Consider the following 23,097-nt stretch of genomic DNA (forward strand, 5'->3'; position numbering starts at 1 on the left):
ATCCTTACTTTGCTATCTGTTTGTCCATTATTATTATTTCCATCATGTAAACTTTTTGTGACCTTTTTTTAGGGTCAGAATTTTGATTCCTGTCCAATCATTGCATTCCTATTACCAATCATTATTTTACATCATTTTTCAAAGCTTTTTCATATTCAATTTCTCCGAAAAAGTATACCTTGACCCTGGCTTCCCAATATTCTACTGGCACTTCCACTGTAATCATGTTGGTATTACCAAACCTCTTACTTCTAGGGTAGATATTCTATCAGTCAATCCTTATTTACTGTATAGGGGTTATTTACGAAAGGCAAATCCACTTTAGACTACAAGTACAAACTACGGCCCAGATTCACGTAGGAGATACGACGGCGTATCTCCAGATACACCGTCGTATCTCTGAGTCTGAGCCGTCGTATCTTGGCGCCTGATTCAAAGAATCAGATACGCTAGAATTTTTCTAAGATACGACCAGCGTAAGTCGCCTACGCCGTTGTATCTTAACTGCATATTTACGCTGGCCGCTAGGGGCGTGTACGCTGATTTACGCCTAGAATATGTAAATCAGCTAGATACGCCAATTCACGAACGTACGCCTGGCCGTTGCATTACAGATACGCCGTTTACGTTATGCTTTTCCCGGCGTAAAGTTGCCCTTGCTATATGAGGCGCAGCCAATGTTAAGTATGGACGTTGGGCCAGCGTCAAATTTTCCGTCGATTACGTCGTTTGCGTAAGTCGTTTGCAAATAGGGCTGTGCGTCATTTACGTTCACGTTGAAAGCATTGGCTTTTTGCGGGTTAATTTGGAGCATGCGCACTGGGATACTTTCACTGTGCATCATTTACGTGGGGTCACAATACATTGACATAAAACACGCCCACATGTTCCATATTTGAATTAGGCGGGCTTACGCCGGCCTATTTACGCTACGCCGCCGCAACTTTGCTTTAAGAATACTGCACTTGCCTGTCAAAGTTGCGGAGGCGTAGCGTAAATAGGATACGTTACGCCCGCTCACAAATACGCTCTCCCTACGAGAATCTGGCCCTACAAGTGCAAAGTGCACTTGAAAGTGCAGTCACTGTAGATCCAAGGGGGACATGCAAGGAAAATAAAAAACAGCATTTTAGCTTGCACATGATTGGATGATAAAATCATCAGTGCTTCCCCCCATTTCATATCTACCCCTCAGATTTACAGCGACTGCACTTCCAAGTGCACTTTCTGTGCAATTTCAAATGCACTTTGCACTTGTAGTATGCACTTGTAGTGCAAAGTGGATTTGCCTTTCGTAGATAACCCCCTATATGCAGAGGCGTTGCTATGAGGGTGCAGGGATGTGGGCCGCACCCGGGTGACACCTGCCAGAGAGGTGACACCGGGGGCCGCGGCTACATACACTTGTTACTTGCGGAGCGTTGCAAGTGTGCCCACCGCGCTCCTGCATCGCGGAACAGTCACTTCCCTGTCAGACAGAGAGATCTCTGAGTCTGCCCGACAGGAGCTATCTAGTTCCGGCTGACGTGACATTGTGATCCATAGGCAGAGAGAAGCGCAGCGCGGCCTATATGTGGTTCACTATACAATATAATGTTTTGTAGGTTCCATCCCATGTTAATACATGAAAAGAAACTATAATGCCCTGTACACACGATCGGTTCGTCTGATGAAAACAGACCGATGGACCGTTTTTATTGGACGAACTGATCGTGTGTGGGCCCCATCAGTTTTTTTCCCATCGGTGAAAAAAAATTTAACCTGTTTTAAATGTTTCTTATGGTTAAAAAAACAATAGAAAAAAACGATCGTCTGTGGGGAAATCCATCGGTCAAAAATCCATGCATGCTCAGAATCAAGCCGACGCATGCTCGGTAGCATTGAACTTCATTTTTCTCAGCACGTCGTTGTGTTTTACGTCACCGCGTTGGACACGATCAGATCTTTAACCGATGGCGTGTAGGCAAGACTGATGAAAGTCAGCTTCATCGGATATCTGATGAAAAAATCCATCGGTTTGTTTTCATCAGACGAACCGATCGTGTGTACAGGGCATAAGGGTTTTGGGCCACAATTCTTACACTTTTAATGTTTTAACTAAATTTCAATTTATATACAATGTTTATTTTGCAAACAAATAATTGTGCACTCATGACAGATTTACAGATCAATATGGGCTTTCCAGAGTGAGTGCACAACATTAGCTGTTTGCCTTCAGACTCTTTTTCTAAATGAATCTGATATGAACAGAACAGGCAGCGATGGGCAGGATTCATTCACTTGTGTGTGTGTGTGTGTGTGTGTGTGTGTGTGTGTGTAAATACTAGCTTGAGCTATTACATTCCATAAACAACTGCTTTTGATAAACATTTAAAAATGACCCTGGAGATAAACCTGCTGGCCAGAATAAAAAAACATGTTCAATATTTCATATTTATTAAACTTACAATATTACATAGATACAATTAGGTCCATATATATTTGAACACAGGCACAATTTTAGTTTATTCAGGTATTTATGAAATATATTCAAGCTATAGTTATATAATGGATATGGGCTGAAAGTGTACACTCTCAGGTTTACTTTGAGGGTATGTACATCCAAATTGGAGGAAGGGTTTAGAAATTACAGCTATTAAGAATAGCCATCCCCCTTTTTCAAGGGACCAAAAGAAATTGGACAATTGAATCTTAAGCTGTTTCATGGCCAGGTGTGGGCTACTTCTTTGTTAATTTTTCATCAAAAAAAGCAGGTAAAATGTCTGAAGTTGATTCAAAGTGTGATATTTGCATTTGGAATCTATTGCTGTGAATCTACCTCATGCGTTCAAGGGAGCTGTTCATGGAAGTGAAACAGGCCATTGTAAAACTTAAAAAATGAAACAGCAAGAGATAGCAGCAACATTAGGAGAGGCCAAATAAACAGTTTGGTACAATAGTCTGAGGAAAGTAAAACGCACTGGTGAGCTCAGCAACATAAAAAGGTCTGGACGTCCACAGAAGACAACAGTGGTATATAATCGCAGGATCCTCTCTATGGTAAAGAAAAATCCATTCGCAACATCCAATTTAAAACTACTCGCGGCTATAATGAATTGTTGGGTCCCGGCAATACAGATAAAAAACTTCAATGACATCAAAGTCATTGAAAAATAAAAAATACAAATATGTGGGGATCCCCCCCAAATTCCATTACCAGGCCCTTCAGATCTGGTTTGGATATTAAGGGGAACCCTGTGCCAAATAAAAAAAAGGCGTGGGGTTCCCCCCAAAAATCCACACCAGTCCCTTCAGGTTTTTTTTTATTAAAAGACCTTTCCCAACTTGGTGTGTGTGTTTTTTTAACATTTTGACACTTTTTTGTGAAATGGTAGGGATACAATGTACCCTGTTACCACTTCAAATAGGGGTGGGCTGGGATCTGGGGGTCCCCTTTGTTAAAGGGGGCTTCCAGATTCCGATAAGCCACCCACGCGCAGACCCTCACAACCACCGGGAAAGGGTTGTGAGGATGAGGCCCTTGTTTCCATCAAAATGGGGACATCCTCCCCATGTTGAGGGCATGTGGCCTGGTATGGTTCGGGGGGGCGCTCTCACAGTCCACTGTGAATGGGAAACTACAAGTCCCAACAGCCTTTTTACGAGGTACAAGCAGACAGATACACTGAGACACTGAGAAGTCTGCAGGAGTCAATTGATAACTTGTAATGCTATACAGGTTACAAGTAAAAAAATGTAATAAATGCACATTTTTTTTACCTGCAAAAACATGTGCATTTATTTTTTTTATTTTTTAAAAGGTGAACTTATCCTTTAGGACATCTGTGTTTTTTGTCCACGCTCTGTTACTAAAAATGAAAAAACGCTGCAGGTTTCTGGACAGTTCACTTTTTCATTGATAACTTCAATAGGCTTACTTAAACCAAGCATGCTAAAAAAAATGGCAACCACTCCAATCAATTTATGGCTAGATTTTCGGGCGCTTTTAACCCTTTTTCGTCACCGCTAAAACAACAGTAAAGCCAACGCCTGGCGCGTTCTGTGTGAAAGTGCCCTTAAAAATGCAGGGACACACCAGTAACCAGGCAGAAAAGGGAGCGCTGACAACGGATGGGCTATAGTAAGCCTATAGGAGACATCACTGCACAGGCATTACCAGCCAATCCCGAGCGCTCGCTCTATTTCCCTGCAACCACCAGGGGGGATGACATGACTTGACCGGTCAGTGTGTACATAGCGCTTTTTGCCCAGGGCAATGATCTAATATTCTCCAACATACATTAGAAAAGCATTATATAATTCCATAGACTCAGCTATATATGCACCCCGCCCGCCCGCCCCTTCCCAATGTCAATGAACAACATCTGGACATAAACAGATTGTACATTGCAAACTTTTACAAATATGAAATGTTCTTATTTGAGTAATAATAAGAGCACGGCCCTTATTATCCAAATTACCAATATACCTCTAACTTGAAAGTTGCAAATGTGTTTGTTTTGTTGGATCAGTTTAAAGTTTCCTTTATTTGGTTTAGTGCCTTCTAATGACACACAAGAGATCTTATTAGAACCATTAAAATGTCATCCTGATTTTAAATTGGCAGACGCATTTCAACTTTGCTCTCTCCTTTGCCCTACATTCATGCTGTTGGCTTTTCAGCTGTGCAGCTGTCAGTTTGTTTTAGATTTATGTTAGAGATTATGTAAGCTACTAGTTTCAGATGTCTTGTAAGGACACTATGCTGCAACATATTTTTATACTGATTTATTATTTACATTTAAATTTATTATCTCTCCATCCTCTTAAATGCATTGATTATTCCAAGTTTCTGCTTGCAGTCTGTTGATGTGACACCTGTGTATCATACTGCTAAGCATATCTGTTGGCAGTGTATCCTTCTTCTTCTGTCTTCTGCCTTACAAAGAGACATGTAGCCTGGCCAGAAATATTACTGAACCTCAACGAGCCTATAAAAGAAACAAAAAACACATGTGTAATGTAGAAGTACCACAATGTTGGGGGCATACAAGCTTTTACCACCACATCCCCATAATGATAAACAGTTATTTTAATTGTCAACGGAAGAGCTGCGCTGTTGTAGGCTAAAATGTGACCCTAGTGACAATGAAGTGCTTGATAAATATCAATTAAAATGATAAAACACCGACTGAGTGGAAAAAATTATATATGTAAATAGGTCTGTGAGACCTCAATAAGATAAAAAGAAGGGGTTAATTCCTAAATTAGGTAGAAATCTGAAAATTATCAAGTGAATAAATACCAGTCCATGTGAACAACCCAAAAAAATCCTTAGGAATACCATTAACAAAGCGTCAAAGGTAAAAAAAATGTGAATATAATAAAAAATAATAATGCAGAGTGTCCATGTAAACTTAAATATCCCCAGTGTTCAACGAATCCAATAGTCCAGGAAAAAGTGCTGACAGGATAGTGCCTCCACCAAACAATAACACTGCCGCTTACCAGATGGATGTGATCTCTAATTATAGGAGATCAATATGCGCATATGGTTGATATCCCAGCCTGAGGTCTCTATTGGTAGCATAAATGCCTCAGTGTGGTTCTATATTGCATAGAAGATGTCTCAAACAACGTAGCAATTCAGGATGTACCACATAAAAAAAAGGAAGGGACTGGCATAGCGTAAAACCCTAAAAAATTTAATAAGTAACATAAAAATGCACACTTACATCGATTCAGCAGCCTGTATATACTGGGTCTGGCGCACAACGTGGTGATGTCAGAATGTCGTTCCTCCCAACGTTTCGTCACTAGAGGGACATGGTCACAGGATAGTTAATTAATTAATTAGACATTGTTAATTGTAAATACAATATTGGGACCAACTTTTTCTTTCTGAAGTGGACCCTATTCAGTCTTTATAATTTTATTTAATTCCGCGCTTAGGTAATGTAAATGTCGCTGCTGCCTACCCCGAAAAACTCCACAAAGTGAAGTTAGAATATAGTAGAATTGGGGGAGACTCATAGCGTAAATCCAATAAATTTGTTTTATTCAATCAATTAAGCAATATCTTAGTTAAAAACAAGCACTGTAATAGTGCCAGGGATAGTGAAATCACAATGAGACCATTATTACTTTTTGTCATTTCCTGCTGCTGTGAGAAGGGAAGGTTGTGATCCTGTGTTTCTACAAAGCAGGAACACAGATCTCTGCCTTCCCCTAGTACAAGCACCCACCACACAATTAGAAAGCACTCCCTAGGCACACATTTAACCCTTTGGTCACCCCTGATGTTAACCCCTTCCCTGCCAGTGTCATTAGTACAGCGACAGTGCATATTTTTAGCACTGATCACTGTATTAGTGTCACTGGTCCCCAAAAAGTGTCACTTAAAGGGTTTGTAAAGGATTTTTTTATCTTAAAAGCTTCCTTTACCTTAATGCAGTGCTGTTTTCATGTCCTCATTGTTCGTTTTTGCTCTCAAGTTTCTGTAATTCTTCTCTGATCTCCACACTTCATGGTTGTCTGTTTCCTGATAACCACAGTGCTGGGAGCTTTCTCTCTGTGGTCACTAATCAAGGAGGTGTGATTACTGTGTGTCTAAAACCCCACAGTTTCGTTTTCCAAACCATCACTGCTCTGTATGGCTCTGTGGCTCTGTATGCTCTGTACAGCAGAGAGGCAGGAAACAACATGCAAAAACGAAACTAGAAACTACAGGTACATTATATCATTGATTTTTAGCTATTTTTAATCGTTTTTAAAAGGTATCAGTTAACCACTTAAGACCCGAACCTTTAGGCAGCTAAAGGACCCGGCCAGGTTTTGCGATTCGGCACTGCGTCGCTTTAACAGACAATTGCGCGGTCGTGCGACGTGGCTCCCAAACAAAATTGGCGTCCTTTTTTTTCCACAAATAGAGCTTTCTTTTTGTGGTATTTGATCACCTCTGCGGTTTTTATTTTTTGCGCTATAAACAAAAGTAGAGCAACAATTTTGAAAAAAATGCAATATTTTTTACTTTTTGCTATAATAAATATCCCCCAAAAATATATAAAAAAACATATTTTTCCCTCAGTTTAGGCCGATATGTATTCTTTTACCTATTTTTGGTAAAAAAAATCCCAATAAGCGTTTATCGGTTGGTTTGCGCAAAATTGATAGCGTTTACAAAATATGGGATAGTTTTATTGCATTTTTATAAAAAATTTTTTTTTACTACTAATGGCCGCGATCAGCGTTTTTTTTTCGTGACTGCGACATTATAGCGGACACTTCGGACAATGCTGACACATTTTTGGGACCATTGTCATTTCACAGCAAAAAATGCATTTAAAATGCATTGTTTACTGTGAAAATCACAGTTGCAGTTTGGGAGTTAACCACAGGGGGCTCTGAAGGGGTTATGTGTGACCTCATGTGTGTTTACAACTGTAGGGGGGTGTGGCTGTAGGTGTGACGTCATCGATTGTGTATCCCTATAAAAGGGATGACACGATCGATGACGCCGTCAAAGTGAAGAACGTGGAAGCTGTGTTTACATACAGCTCTCTCCGTTCTTCAGCTCCGGGGACCGATCGTGGGACTCCAACGGCGATCGGGTCTGCGGGTCCCGTGGTCCCGGAGCTTCGGACCGCGTCGTGGGCGCGCGCGCGCCCGCGACCCACGGCTGGGTACTAGCACAGGACGTACCTGTACGTGCATGTGCCCAGCCGTGCTATTCTGCCGACGTAAATGTGCAGGAGGCGGTCCTTAAGTGGTTAACTATTATGTCTCTATACCCTGTAAACAGTCATTTAAGCATAAATTTTTATTTTATTTACAACTCCTTTAAGTCTCGTACACACGATCGGATTTTCCACAGACAAACCATCAGAATTTGGTCCGGAGGGCGTTAGCCATGAACTTGTCTTGCATACAAACAATAACATAATTGTCGGCGAACAAACACGAATGTAGTGACGCACTACGTGAAATGTCCGATTTGTCTGCCTTAATGTCGCAGTCCACCTATAAGTAGCCGATTGCCACCATTACTAGTAAAAAAAAAATCCATAAATCTATCCTATAGTTTGTAGACGCTATAATTTTTGTGCAAACCAATCAACATATGCTTATTGGGATATTTTTACCAAAAATATGTAGCAGAATACATATTGGCCTAAATTGATGAAGAAATTCAATATTTTTTTTATTTTTTAATAGCCATTTGAGTTCCCAATGCTGTACCAAAATGGTGCAGGCTTAGCAGCTATTAGTTTTAGAGCTACCCTAGCACTGTTTTAAAATCACAGCATGTCCCTGTGGTTTTCTCGGGTCCCTGCAGCTGTGGTGCTGACACTGCTGTCAGATGCTGATCGTATGAATGTGATACACGGCGCTCCATTGAAGAGCTTGTAGCAGATCAATGTACATACAACACTTTAACATGGTGTTTACATTGAGTATGAAGATGCAGGCAGAGCTGTACCAGCATTGTTCTTCCTCTCCCTGCTGCAACAGATTACTGTAATGATGATCTATTGCTTGCTGATTGAAACAGGCAACAGATCACTATTGTGATCACAATAAATCACTGCATGGTGGGATCTGCATCTGGTCTGCAGTGACTCCAGATCCAGACCCCCCCCACATGAAAAAGCGTAGCTTATTGTGTTTAGGCTACGCCGCCGTAAATTAGCTAGGCTAGTAATGATTCTCAATATACTTGCCTGCTAATATACGGCGGCGTAGCCTAAAGCGGGCGGGCGTAAGGGCGCCGAATTCAAATGACTTGGAGGGGGGCGTGTTTCATGGTAATGAGGCTTGACCTCACGTTTTTTACGTTTTTTTTTCACTGCGCATGCGCCGGGCGACTACATTTCCCAGTGTGCATTGCGGTTACATACGCCGCACGGGCCTATTGATTTCGACGTGGACGTAAACAACGTAAATCCCGATTCGCGGACGACTTACGCAAACGACGTTAAAAATTCGAACCTCGCGGCGGGAACGGCGGCCATACTTTAACATTGTTATTCCACCTAATAGGTGGAATAACTTTTGGCCTCCTAAGGCCTTACGGAAACGGCGTAAATCGACTGCGGCGGCCGGGCGTACGTTCGTGAATCGGCGTATAAACTCATTTACATATTCTACGCTGGCTGCAATGGAAGCGCCATCTAGCAGCCATCCAAAATATTGCAACCTAAGATAGGACGGCGCAAGCTGTCCTATCTTAGATATGTTTAAGCGTATCTCTGTTTGAGCATACGCTTAAACATAGGTCGGCGTAGATTCTGAGTTAGGTCGACTTATCTACTGATAAGTCGGCCTAACTCTACCTGAATCTACCTATATATGTTTACCCTGAGCCCTATCTTTCCATTGTGTTAAAGGAGTTGTAAATAAAAAAAATGTTTATGCTGAAATGACTGTTTACATGGTATAGAGACATAGGCTCGGATTCAGAGTGAACTTACGTCAACGTATCTATTGATACGCCGCGTAAGTCCTCGGATGCGCCGTCGTATCTATGCGCCGTATTCAGCAACTAAGACATGCCTGAATTTTGGCTGCATACGACCGACGTAAGTCTCCTATGCCGTCGTATCTTGGGCGCATATTTACGCTGGCCGCTAGGGGCGCTTCCATTGATTTACGCGTTGAATATGTAAATGGCCTAGATACGCCAATTCACAAACGTACTTGCGTCCGTCGCAGTAAGTTACGCCGTTTACGTAAGGCGTACGTCCGGCGTAAAGTTATTCCACATAAAGCATAGGTAAGTCATGTTAGGGTATGGACGACGGAACAGCCGTCGTATTGTACGTCGTTTACGTAAGTCGTACGTGATTGGGGCTTGGCGTAAGTTACGTTCACGTCGTACGCATTGAGCCGTCGTATCTTAGGGAGTATATGCAACGTTATTCTGAGCATGCGCACGCATACGCCGTTCGTTCGGCCCTTCATTTACATGGGGTCACGGTTAATTTAAATACAGCATGCCCACTACCATCCTACTTTGAATTAGGCGGGCTTATGCCGGCCAATTTACGTTACGCCGGCGCAACGTTGAGGGCGAGTGCTTTGTGAATACTGCTCTTGCCTCTCAGAGTTATGTTGGCGTAGCGCATATGAGATGCGCTACGCCGGCACAAAGATGCGCCGAGCTACCTGAATCTGGCCCCTAATACTTAACTGATTCCTTTTAAAAACGATTAAAAATAGATAAAAATCAATTATATAATGTACCTGTAGTTTCTAGTTTAGATTTTGCATGTTGTTTCCTGCCTCTCTGCTGTACAAAATGCTAAACTAAAGCTAAGGTGGGACTTTGTCATGCCCTTTCTGTAATTAATAAATTAGTTTACTTCAGTTGATCCATCGAGTTTAGCAGTGTGCTTTATCTTAAAGTCCCAACATTTAGTCTTCCTTTTTCTCTTTGCTGTACAGAGCCACAGAGCCAATACAGGGCAGTGATGGTTTGGAAAACTAAACTGATTGGTGCTGAGGGGTTTTAGACACACAGTAATCACACCTCCTTGAAGTTAGTGACCACAGAGAGAAAGCTCCCAGCACTGTGGTTATCAGGAAACAGACAACCAGGAAGTGTGGAGATCAGAGAAGAATTACAGCAACTTGAGAGCAAAAATGAACAATGAGGACATGAAAACAGCACTGCATTAAGTTAAAGGAAGCTATTAAGATAAAAAAAATCCTTTACAAACCCTTTAAACTATCACTAATGTAAGATCATTTTACTCAGCAAAATGTCTTGATTATATTTTGGGGTAAATATATAGGGATGGGCAAATTACATAATTTCTGTGTGTGGAAAAACTCCCAGGAAAAGCTGGGAAAGGGGACCTAGTTGGAATTTGAGGAGCCACATTTGGTGGAGAGACATATTTAGAACCCCCTTGGTCCTTTTAAATCTGCAGTAATATGATTTAACAAATCCCCCACCCATTGAATTTTCTATGATACACATTATTTTGCTACCAAGGGTTCACATATTCTTAAAAAGATCTACCAGTGCCTAAAATGTCTCCAGTCATTTCTCAACTGCACTCCCTACACAGTTAAAAACACGTTGTTAATATGGCCTCTTCCCTTTATAGTGAGAGGGCTGGCTTATCCACAAGGCAGTAAGTTATGCTGACTAATTCCTGCATTATTTTGCCAGGTCCTCAAACTCCTTGCACACAGGATTTTCCGGAAAAAAATCATGGTAGCAGCAAACCCAAACCTAATCCTGAGCCTGAAGGTTGTTACAGTGGATTATCTTAGGACAATGAATTTCCTGTGTCAGATCAGAATTTAATATGTTTAAGAATTCCACCATCGACTTTAGAGATATACAGTGGAACCTCGGTTTAGGAGTAACTTGGTTTGAGAGCGTTTTGATTTGCGAGCAACTTTTTTTTTTATTCTGACTTGGTTTGCGAGTGTTGACTCGCAAGACAAGCAGAATTCAAGCTCAATAGGCCTGCAGTACCTCATTTGGCCTGAGTTACGGGTGCGCAGGAAACAAGCCGAAGTGTCCTCTTCGACCGTTTTCTGCGCTCTCTGGCGCACCCCACCTCTGGCCGCATTCGGTATTGCATCCCATTGAAGTCAATGTGGAACAAATTATTTCAGTTTCCATTGACTTCAATGGGAAAACTCACTTTGATATGCGAGTACTTTGGATTACGAGCATTCTCCTGGAACGGATTATGCTCGTAATCCGATGTTCAACTGTACCCATTTTTTTACTTTAGTTACCCTGGATGATGTAAAAATCTTCATTGATTCCTCTTATTCATCTGAGGTTTGACACAGCCGGCTTCCCTTCACAGCTGCCATGGGACTTGTATTTGGAAATACAGTCATGACGGGTTCACATATGTAAAAAGACTGTTTTGGTTAAGGTTTTTGAAAGTTGGACAGCATTTAATAATCAAGTTTGAGTGGAAGACAGCGCTGGACTGGCGCCACTCGAGGCTGTCTCGTGGCAAGTTACTGTATGGAAGGTATAGATGGAATTGCTTCAATGGGTTTTATCCCAATTGTAGGTGGTAAGTGACTCCGTTGGGGTATAGGGCTGCTACCTTTCTGATAACGACAATAGAGTCGTTACCACAGTGAACACTTGGATGTTTGGAGAGGAGAGCCCGATGTCCAAAAAGAAGGTCTCACTTGATATTAATGTGGATATGCTTTCTTTCTCTATTCCATTCGCAATACGATTCTAAAGACAAATGCCCCGTACACACGGCTGGGATTTCCGACGGGAAAAAGTCAGTCGGGAATTCCGACGGGAAAAAAGAGAGGCAGTTCTCTTTTTTTTTGCTGCCCGTTTTTGTCAGTTTTCCCGTCTGAAAAACTGCGATGGAGCATACACACGGTCGGGATTCCCGCCCAAAAGCTCTCAACGCAGTTTTCCCATCGGAAATCCCGGCCGTGTGTACGGGGTATAACGGTGGATTCTAATTTTATCTTGAAATTATATTTAATTACACAGATGTTTTTCTTTTTTCTAGTTGTACATTTTAGTATGCATCTTTTTCTCTATATACTAGCCCTGAAGAAGGGGGAGGCTATTCCGCTGAAACGTGTTGGCTCTACTTGTTTACTTTTATCTCCAATAAATAACTATAAAATTCATCAAGTGAGACCTTTTTCTTTTGAACATCGCACACTTCTCTCCAATCACCAAAGCATTTAATAATGGATATCGCATAGTACTACTTGTCATGACACTGCAAACTATTCTCAGTTTTTTGTTCTTTGGATGTAAACAAGACAAAGTACAGCTTCACATCTTTATGCTGAGTGTAATTCTGAGTATCTGTATTCTGAATGTTCTGTAGCACTACTACTATTTGGTAAGATACTTCTCTATACCAATGATTAGGTCTGCATACACACTGCATGATGGCACTTTTCTTTTTTGCCATTTGTTGTTATTTGCTAAGTGCACTGTGCAGCTTCATTACCCACACAACGTAAACAATCCCTGGAGTTATTTTCAATTTTTATAGTAGAATTATTTCCTTTTTTCTCCTAATATAGTATTTTCTTAGAATATAGTTCATTTTGTTCTGAATTCTATACCTGTGTGTGGAAGACAATTTCTCCAAGATTGATTATTACTGTATGTATACAGTAGGTAAGTATTAAAGATATATTTGCGTAATGCTGACATTCAGTAAAATAAATACGTGGATTTTGCTATTGTTTTCTTTTTCTTCTTCTGATTACAGTGCATTCAGTTTTAAAGGAAACTTATACTGAGCGAAAAATGTAGACTGCCACTGTAAATCTCTGCTTCTTAAAATGTTTTTTTTAGTTTGGCTTGTCTACTGTCCTGCTAGCATCAACACACTAAGGCCCCGTACACACGAGAGGATTTATCCGCGGATACGGTCCACCGGACCGTTTCCGCGGATAAATCTTCTCGAGGATTTGCGAGGATTTTGATCCGATGGAGTGTACTCACCATCGGATCGAAATCCGCGCCAAAATCCCATCGCGATGACGTGTCGCGCCGTCGCCGCGATGATGACGCAGCGACGTGCGCGACGCTGTCATATAAGGAATTCCACGCATGCGTCGAATCATTACGACGCATGCGGGGGATTCATTCGGACGGATTGATCCGGTGAGTCTGTACAGACCAGCGGATCAATCCGTTGGGATGGATTCAAGCGGATAGATTTGAAAGCATGTCTTCAAATTTTTATCCGCTGGAAATCCATCCCAGGGGATAAAAATCCGCAGAAACAGATCCGCTGGATTGTACACACCAGGGGATCTATCCGCTGGAGCCGGTCCGCGGATCAATTCCAGCGGATGGATCCTCTCGTGTGTACGGGGCCTTAGGGAATTGACCATGAAATAATTGCATGGATCAGATTTTGACATTTTTCTCCCACTCACCTACTGTTGTTCCAGGTCAGCTAGTCAAAGTACCAAGGTCAACAGCTTTAGCATGACAGCGAGGAGACTGATGCCGCATACACACGATCATTTTTCGGCATGAATTTTTTTTCGTTTTTAAAAAATTAAATTTTAAATGATCATGTGTGGGCCTCACATCATTTTTCAGGTTCTGAAAAACGAGAAAAAAAAATTTGAACATGCTGCATTTTTTTAACGTCGTTTTAAACAATGTCGTTTTTCGGGTTGTAAAAAATGATCGTGTGTGGGCTAAAACGATGTTAAAAACCTGCGCATGCTGAGAAGCAAGTTATGAGACGGGAGAGCTCGTTCTGGTAAAACTACCGTTCATAATGTAGTAAGCACATTCATCACGTCTTTTACTAACAATAAATCAGCTAAAGCAGCCCAAAGGCGAATGGAACTTCCCCTTTATAGTGCCGTTGTTCGTGTTGTACGTCACCGCCCTTTGCTAGATAATTTTTTTAAAACGATGGTGTGTGGGCAACGTCGTTTTAATGATGAAGTTGGAAAAACTTTGTTTTTTCAACATGCTGAAAAACTACGCTTTTTTTCATGCTGAAAAATGATCGTGTGTACGCGGCATAACATTTACAAAATAACATACCTCCCAACTTATTGAGATGGACACCTATTAGCGAAACTATGTAGGCATAGGACACACCTACTTAAATGAGAATTACACACAAAGATTGAGACTGTTGGCAACAATTTATCCAGTGATAGAGAGCGGGGAACCGCACATGCGCAGTAGGGAATCGGGCAGTGAAGCCGCAATGCTTCCTTTCCCGATTCCCTCAACGAGGATAGCGGCGGGTGCAGCCGTCATTGCCGGCATTGCGGGCGCGGTGGACAGGTAAGTGTCCATATTTTAAAAGTCAGCAGCTGCAGTGTTTGTAGCTGCTGGCTTTAAAAAAAAAATTTGGGCGGAACCTCCGCTTTAACCAATAAATACAGCATATAAACCAATCTATATTTGTATGAATAGTGAATAACTTATCATTTAAGGCTATTTGTTCAACAAACTGAAAGTGCAAGGTTAAAGGTGAACCTGAAACATATATAAAAATATGTAAAATTAAAGCACTGTTGTGTTTCCTTATAGACAATTTCCCAGTTCAGACATATATGTTTAGATATGGTGCCCTGGGAGGATGTACTTGCATAATTTTCAAGGTGCCACACCGTAGGCGTGGTACACTTGAATGCAGTGTTATCTTGTGTACAAACTAATGGTGGAATGGACAAATATCAATGTACGCTCCATTACCGGATGTCAGCATGGTTATGTACCTACCCTATGATACCTACTTTCACTTTGGGTTACCGTTTTTGTAGGACTGCAAATTGGATCATTATGTTGATTATGCACACAGGTTTATAATATAGTCATCTGGACTGTTTTGTATGGTGATCCTAAGATAAATTAGAGAAAACTGTACTTTTAACTTTCAGATCCCAGTGTTACCAATGCTATTACTGATCCTATAATTAAGCAATGGAATTTGTTAAAGTGTACATTACCCCGGCATTTCATATGAAAATACTGTTATAGCTAAGGTGAGAAGCATAGGGTTGAAAAAAGCACTTACTGTACTAAGGAGTTCCTTGAACTTACCTCTCTGGGTCTTACCACATAAGTGACCTTCCATTGTCCTAGCTGTGTCAAGTCTGTATCTCTAAAGATCATCACAGATGCCATCTGCGGGATTCACATTCTTGTATACATTATGTAAAAAACAAAGCTTTCGCCCTGGGACTTTAAGTGAAGTGCATCACACACAAAAGTACTGTATAGTACATATACATGATTTCAGATTTATTGATAATATAATAAATTCCATCGTGATAAAATCAGGTTAGAAAGATTTTCATATACACTTATTTATGATATGTGTAAATGGGACCCATAGATTCCTTCACAGTCACATTAATTTATATTTATATTTATATATATATATATATATATATATATATATATATATATATATATATATATATATACACATATATACACACACACACACACACACACACACACACACACACACACAATCCAATACATGATATGCAATAACTGGCAGTTTTTTATTTAAAACCAAACACGTTTTGTGGCTCTCTATTTACTTCCTCAGGGGTAGATGCAAAATATACGCCTAGGAAATATTGTATACATTATTTGCATCCTTTTGTTGTGATTACCTTTGCAATGTTATTGCATATTATTAATATTGATATCTGCATATACCAGGCAGGGAGTGTTCTGCCACAGCAATTTTTTTGTATAAGTATTTCATTTTTACATAGTTATGCTAGGTTTACACTGTTGTGGGTGTGGGAATGTGAATGCGTGTAAATTGCAAGTGAGCCTGCATCAGCAGCCAAAATGCACTGCTGTTTAGCAGACACGGCACCCCCATGCACTGGAAAAAGTGAACGTGCCCCGCAGCAAATGCACAGATGTGAACCTAGACTTAGTCAGGTTAAAAAAAAGGTACAAGTCAATCTATTTCAACCAATACTCTTTTGGTATGTTCCTGTGTCCCCCCTTCTGTTTTTCTGTTATTTAGTATAGATAAACACTCCAATTTCCACTTTGGTAAGAGTTAGTTTATTTTTTACCCTTGTTAGTAAGCAACTTTTATAGAGTCAAGAGTATTTATGAACACAATTCTTTGTCACCTGCAAGAAATACCCAGAAAACACTGTCTGTAGTCTGCCAGCCTAGAATAAACTACATCAGATTTCACCCTAATGCCACGTACACACGATCGGTTAAACCGTTGAGAATAGTCTGATGGACCGTTTTCATCGGTCAAAACCGATCGTGTGTGAGCGCCATCGGTAAGTTAACCATCAGTTAAAAAAAAGGCAACTTGTTTTAAAATTAACCGATGGATTCCTAACCGATAGGACAAAACCAATCGTTAGTGGGCACGACCATCGGTTAAAAATCCACGCATGCTCAGAATCAAGTCGACGCATGCTTGGAAGCATTGAACTTTGTTTTTTTCAGCACGTCGTTGTGTTTTACGTCACCGCGTTCTGACACGATCGGTGTGTAGGCACGACTGACCATCTGTCAGCTTCATCGGTTAACCGATGAAAACGGTCCATCGGTTCGTTGTCATCGGATGGACTGATCGTGTGTACGCGGCATAAGTCTTTTTGATTACTAGACACTGTCTGAGTGTGAACAGGGTGTGGCATGGTGTGCTGGCGAGCAGTGATCACACAGAGGCAGAGGTGAATAAGAACAGGGTATTAAGAAAGTCCCAACCATGCACAATTAGTCCTAATGGGTAGGAACAGCCGACCAGAACCACTTACGAAACTGTAGCAGCGGGAGAATTAGCTTTAAATGAGGCCGACGGCTTCTGCAATGAGGAGTGGGAGTGTGCCCACACCCAAATAGGAGGCTTCCTGAAACCGAGGAATTATATAGTCCAGTAATGGGTAACCTTGGCACCCCAGATGTTTTGGAACTACATTTCCCATTATGCTCAACTACACTGCAGAGTGCATGAGAATCATGGGAAATGTAGTGCCAAAACATCTGGGGTGCCAAGGTCCACCATCACTGATATAGTCCCTGCACTGTCCCTACTCCTCTAGAACCTTTCCCTACCTCTGAACACTCTCCCTGACAGACGGGGAACAGGGAACCTGTCCCTACACTACCCACTCGCAAAATGCACACCAAACCCAGGAGGAAGTGTCTTAAATAGACACTGCCCCAACCTAAAATTCCTCATGACTTCCTTCCCCTTCGGCATTGTCAGTTCGATCGAGCGCCATCTACAGTGGGGAGTACAGACTGCACCTGCCAACATGTGGATCCTGTCGAAATAGCATGTTGCCATATTTACCACAAAGCAACATATGAAACGGAACACCATTTATGACCAAACTTCAATGATGTCAAGATTCCCAGGTCAAATCAAGCATTGTTAGTATGCATACATTTTCTTGACTAAAATGCGATGCCTACCTAAAAAAATTTCAGGGAAAAAGGTTTCGCTTTATTTGGTACACTGTTTGAATAAATAGTTTACTCTGATTTTTAGATTTAAACTGACAAATCTACAAAAATGGGGGAAAAAATGCATTTTGGTGTATTGCCAAGGAATTTTACCTGGAAGTAATACATAACATTCTACAAATTGGACCCATCGTTGGCCAAAGTACAGCTTCCAGTAGATGCCCTAATTTGTCTACAGGGTTGGCATAGACTTCTCCCTGAACAGAGTTGTGCAGTACCCATACAGATTTTTGCAATTCATAAAAGCACAGTTCTGTTTGATTGTTTTTCCACTTTATATCTTGCAGCGATTACAGGAATATTAAGTGCTAAACAGATTCTGGCTTCAGTAAAGGGTAAACAAGTAATTCTCCTGATGCAACAGACCTTTGTAGTGTAGAGAGAGGATTTTATACCACCCTTTATCATAGCTAACCTACAACAATCAGTATGCTCCTAGGATAGTTCTTCAGCTCTTCTCTGATAGCTGTGTATGAACATCTCTTTTTTCTATTCTATAGTATTTCTTTTTTGTTATTGACCACCCACCTTCCCTGTCTACCAGCTAAAGTGGCTGTAGGGCATCATTAATGTTTACTGATCTGAATGTATTGAATGGTAGTAAGCTTGTCTGAATAGGGATTTTCTTACGTGCTGTGTGATAGGTTACTATTATTTATTCATGCATGGCTCCTGCTTCTGTTGTATTGACATGTTGTAGGAAATATAATCTTCCCATGTGTTAAGGGAAATATATAGTGATTGTGTATATATATTCTTTATTTAGTATGATCAGGGAAATGTGAAATATTACAATGCTGGGTTCTCATATAGAAGTGGTCAATCAAGTCTTTCTTTTTATGTTTTTGTTTACTTTTTTTTTTTTAATACATTTTTCTTTAAGTTTTTATTATATTTTATTCTTAAGATGGACATCCACTATTTTTGTCCCAATGTCAAATATATGATGGGGACCGAAGCGATGCTGGGACTTCTCTTGCATCTCTCGTTCACAACCATGAAAGTGGTGACAGGGAATGTGAGAATACGGAGTTGCATGAGTGCCACTTTTGCCAACAGTATTGGATCCTGTGCAGCTGTCAGGCATGTGGACTAGACGACTGTAGACTACAATTCTGAAAGAAGACACAGGAATACCAAGGCGCCAAATTAGAAAACAGGAATTTATCCAAGACGCAGGCTGAGGTCAGTAGCAGCTGGACAGCAAGTAATTGTCAGGTGACAGGGTTATTTACGGTGGAATTCCATGCAAAATATTTTTTAAAGTGTTACTAAATCCAGGACCCTCCAGAACATGGACATGAAATTATTTTAGTAAATATAAATGGCTAAATAACTTTTCTCACCATCAGTATATAGCAGCCTTGTGACTTCTATCAGTGTCTGGTAAAGCTTAAAGGAGAAGTTTTCATTCACGTCTGACATTCCTATGAGGCTGCAGGAACCTGACCTTCTGTCTGAACAGTGCTGATTGGCCCTGTGTTGATCACATGTTATCCTATGTGTCCATGCACACATGGAAGTTTTTGGACATTAATCAGCAGTGGAGTTTATGGGCTGTTTTCTGAACGCCCTAAAATCGCGTTCAGGAGTCTTTTTTTTCTGACCACAAAAAATGGCAAATGCTGATAAACGCTGATAAACGCTCATAAACATCGATAAACACTCAAAAACGTGGCTCATCAGCGGTTTTAACATTTTTGATCCATTGAAAAAAAAAAGAAAACCGTTAACGCTGAAAAACGATAATAAACCCTAATAAACGCTAATAAACGCTATTGCAAAAATTAAGTTAACAAAAGTTATTATAAAGTTCATTATACAATTTTCTTATTCAATTTCCTTTAGATTTATCTTCAACTATGTACAAGTGCCTGCCTGATCGCATACAAATTGAAAGTGTTTAGGTTTGACCTCATATTATATGGTTTTGGAAAATCTAAAGGCAAATTGTACAAGGAAATTGTATACAAATAATATAAATAAATACAGTGCCTTGTGAAAGTATTCGGCCCCCGTTGAACTTTGCAACCTTTTGCCACATTTCAGGCTTCAAACATAAAGATATAAAACTGTAATTTTTTTTGAAGAATCAACAACAAGTGACACACAATCATGAAGTGGAACGAAATTTATTGTATATTTCAAACTTTTTTAACAAATAAAAAACTGAAAAATTGGGCATACAAAATTATTCAGCCCCTTTACTTTCAGTGCAGCAAACTCTCTCCAGAAGTTCAGTGAGGATCTCTGAATGATCCAATGTTGACCTAAATGACTAATGATGATAAATAGAATCCACCTGTGTGTAATCAAGTCTCCGTATAAATGCACCTGCACTGTCATAGTCTCAGAGGTTCGTTTAAAGTGCAGAGAGCATCATGAAGAACAAGGAACACACCAGGCAGGTCCGAGATACTGTTGTGGAGAAGTTTAAAGCCGGATTTGGATACAAAAAGATTTCCCAAGCTTTAAACATCCCAAGGAGCACTGTGCAAGCGATAATATTGAAATGGAAGGAGTATCAGACCACTGCAAATCTACAAAGACCTGTGTGTCCTTCTAAACTTTCAGCTCATACAAGGAGAAGACTGATCAGAGATGCAGCCAAGAGGCCCATGATCACTCTGGATGAACTGCAAAGATCTACAGCTGAGGTGGGAGACTCTGTCCATAGGACAACAATCAGTCGTATACTGCACAAATCTGGCCTTTATGGAAGAGTGGCAAGAAGAAAGCCATTTCTTAAAGATATCCATAAAAAGTGTCGTTTAAAGTTTGCCACAAGCCACCTGGGAGACACACCAAACATGTGGAAGAAGGTGCTCTGGTCAGATGAAACCAAAATCAAACTTTTTGGCAACAATGCAAAACGTTATGTTTGGCGTAAAAGCAACACAGCTCATCACCCTGAACACAGCATCCCCACTGTCAAACATGGTGGTGGAAGCATCATGGTTTGGGCCTGCTTTTCTTCAGCAGGGACAGGGAAGATGGTTAAAATTGATGGGAAGATGGATGGAGCCAAATACAGGACCATTCTGGAAGAAAACCTCATGGAGTCTGCAAAAGACCTGAGACTGAGACGGAGATTTGTCTTCCAACAAGACAATGATCCAAAACAAAGCAAAATCTACAATGGAATGGTTCACAAATAAACATATCCAGGTGTTAGAATGGCCAAGTCAAAGTCCAGACCTGAATCCAATCGAGAATCTGTGGAAAGAACTGAAAATTGCTGTTCACAAATGCTCTCCATCCAACCTCACTGAGCTCGAGCGGTTTTGCAAGGAGGAATGGGCAAACATTTCAGTCTCTCGAAGTGCAAAACTGATAGAGACATACCCCAAGCGACTTACAGCTGTAATCGCAGTAAAAGGTGGCGCTACAAAGAATTAACTTAAGGTGGCTGAATAATTTTGCACGCCCAATTTTTCAGTTTTTTATTTGTTAAAAAAGTTTGAAATATCCAATAAATTTCATTGTGTCCCACTTGTTGATTCTTCAAAAAAATTACAGTTTTATATCTTTATGTTTGAAGCCTGAAATGTGGCAAAAGGTCGCAAAGTTCAAGGGGGCCGAATACTTTCGCAAGGCACTGTACATTTGGCCATCTTGATGAAGCTATTAGTCTTCACCCTAAAGCCTCATAAACACGATCGGACTTCCATTGGACAAATCTGTGGATTTTTGTCCGAAGGCCGTTGGTCGTGAACTTGTTCTGCATACAGATGGTAGAACTTTTTCAGCCAACACTCATGAAACTACGTGTTTTTTCTGCTCTTTAGCGCCACCCTTTGTGCAACTTCTGCTAATGTTGTCTTATAGTTAGCATTGGTTCGGAGCATGCGTGTTTGTACTTTGGATTTTAGTCTGATGGAACACAATTTGAGAGCATGACCATCCAACATTTGTTGTCGGAAATTCCGACAACAATTGTCCGATGGAGCATACAGACGGTCGGATTATCCGACAAAACAAGTCCGTTGGACAATTTTCGTCGGAATATCCGATAGTGTATACGGGCCTTTAGACTGTATAGTACTAACTAAATAATTTGCTGGAACTTTATAACTAAAACTAAGGTTGTTTTGTCTTTTATGTATGTTAATATTTCTAATTTCCAAATGTCTTACACATATTGTGCTTTCAGTACCGAATGAGCCACCCCCTACTTCTTATGTCTAAATGACTCTCGCCGCATACCAAGTTCACTTTCATTATATAAAGTTCATGGCAGATGTGGGTATTTTTAAACATTGTGCCGCAGCACCCTTATCTTTGCTGAACATGGACAAAACAAAAAAAAAGGCACTTGATAATTATGCAGTCTTCTGTTGAGTATCTAAGCAAGTTCATTATGCTTGAAATATGCCCTCCTTAACGCTTGACAGCTCCAGAAGGTTCAGCCCCTACCTCTATATTATATAGCTAGGCATGCGAGGACTAATTTCTACTGTAGTGCACTGGCTTGGCCTCTGCAGTTAATTTAAACTATTTATCCATGAAATGGGGCAGACTGAGTTTTGCTTAGAAATCATAATGTGCTATAGAAATGCTGACGTCTAATAAGGTCAGTAGAGAGTTGGTAATGTTTTACTGAACAATACAAATGTGAACTACTTTAAAAAGCAATTAAAATGATTAGGTTATTCATTAATAAATGCTGGGTTTTAGCAAGGAGTATAATGACCTTATTTTTATAGGGAGTTGCTTGTTTATAATGTATACTGTGTTTAATATGTATAAATTTCTGTAGTTAATGTATAATTAATTTGTATGTTAAAATTAATTTAAACCATAAGAAAAAAAAAGGTAATATATTGCAGCTCACCAGTCCTTAGATGAAGTGGCTGTATTCTTTCCTCCAATTATCATCTAGTAATCCTGCAAATAACACACTTCCAGTCCCTTCATAGCTACACTCACTGCTTCATTGTTTCTATGGAGGGAGCCCTTGAGTGTCATACAGGCTTGACTTAAAGCGGGAGTTCACCCAAAAATTTTTTTTTAACCTTAGATTAATGCTCATTTTGTCAAGGGGAATCGGGTAGTTTTTTTAAAATCTAAGCAGTACTTACCATTTTAGAGAGCGATATTCTCCGCCGCTTCCGGGTATGGTCTTCGGGACTGGGCGTTCC

The sequence above is a fragment of the Rana temporaria genome, chromosome 5 (genome assembly GCF_905171775.1).
Source record: "Rana temporaria chromosome 5, aRanTem1.1, whole genome shotgun sequence".
Lineage (NCBI taxonomy): Eukaryota > Metazoa > Chordata > Amphibia > Anura > Ranidae > Rana > Rana temporaria.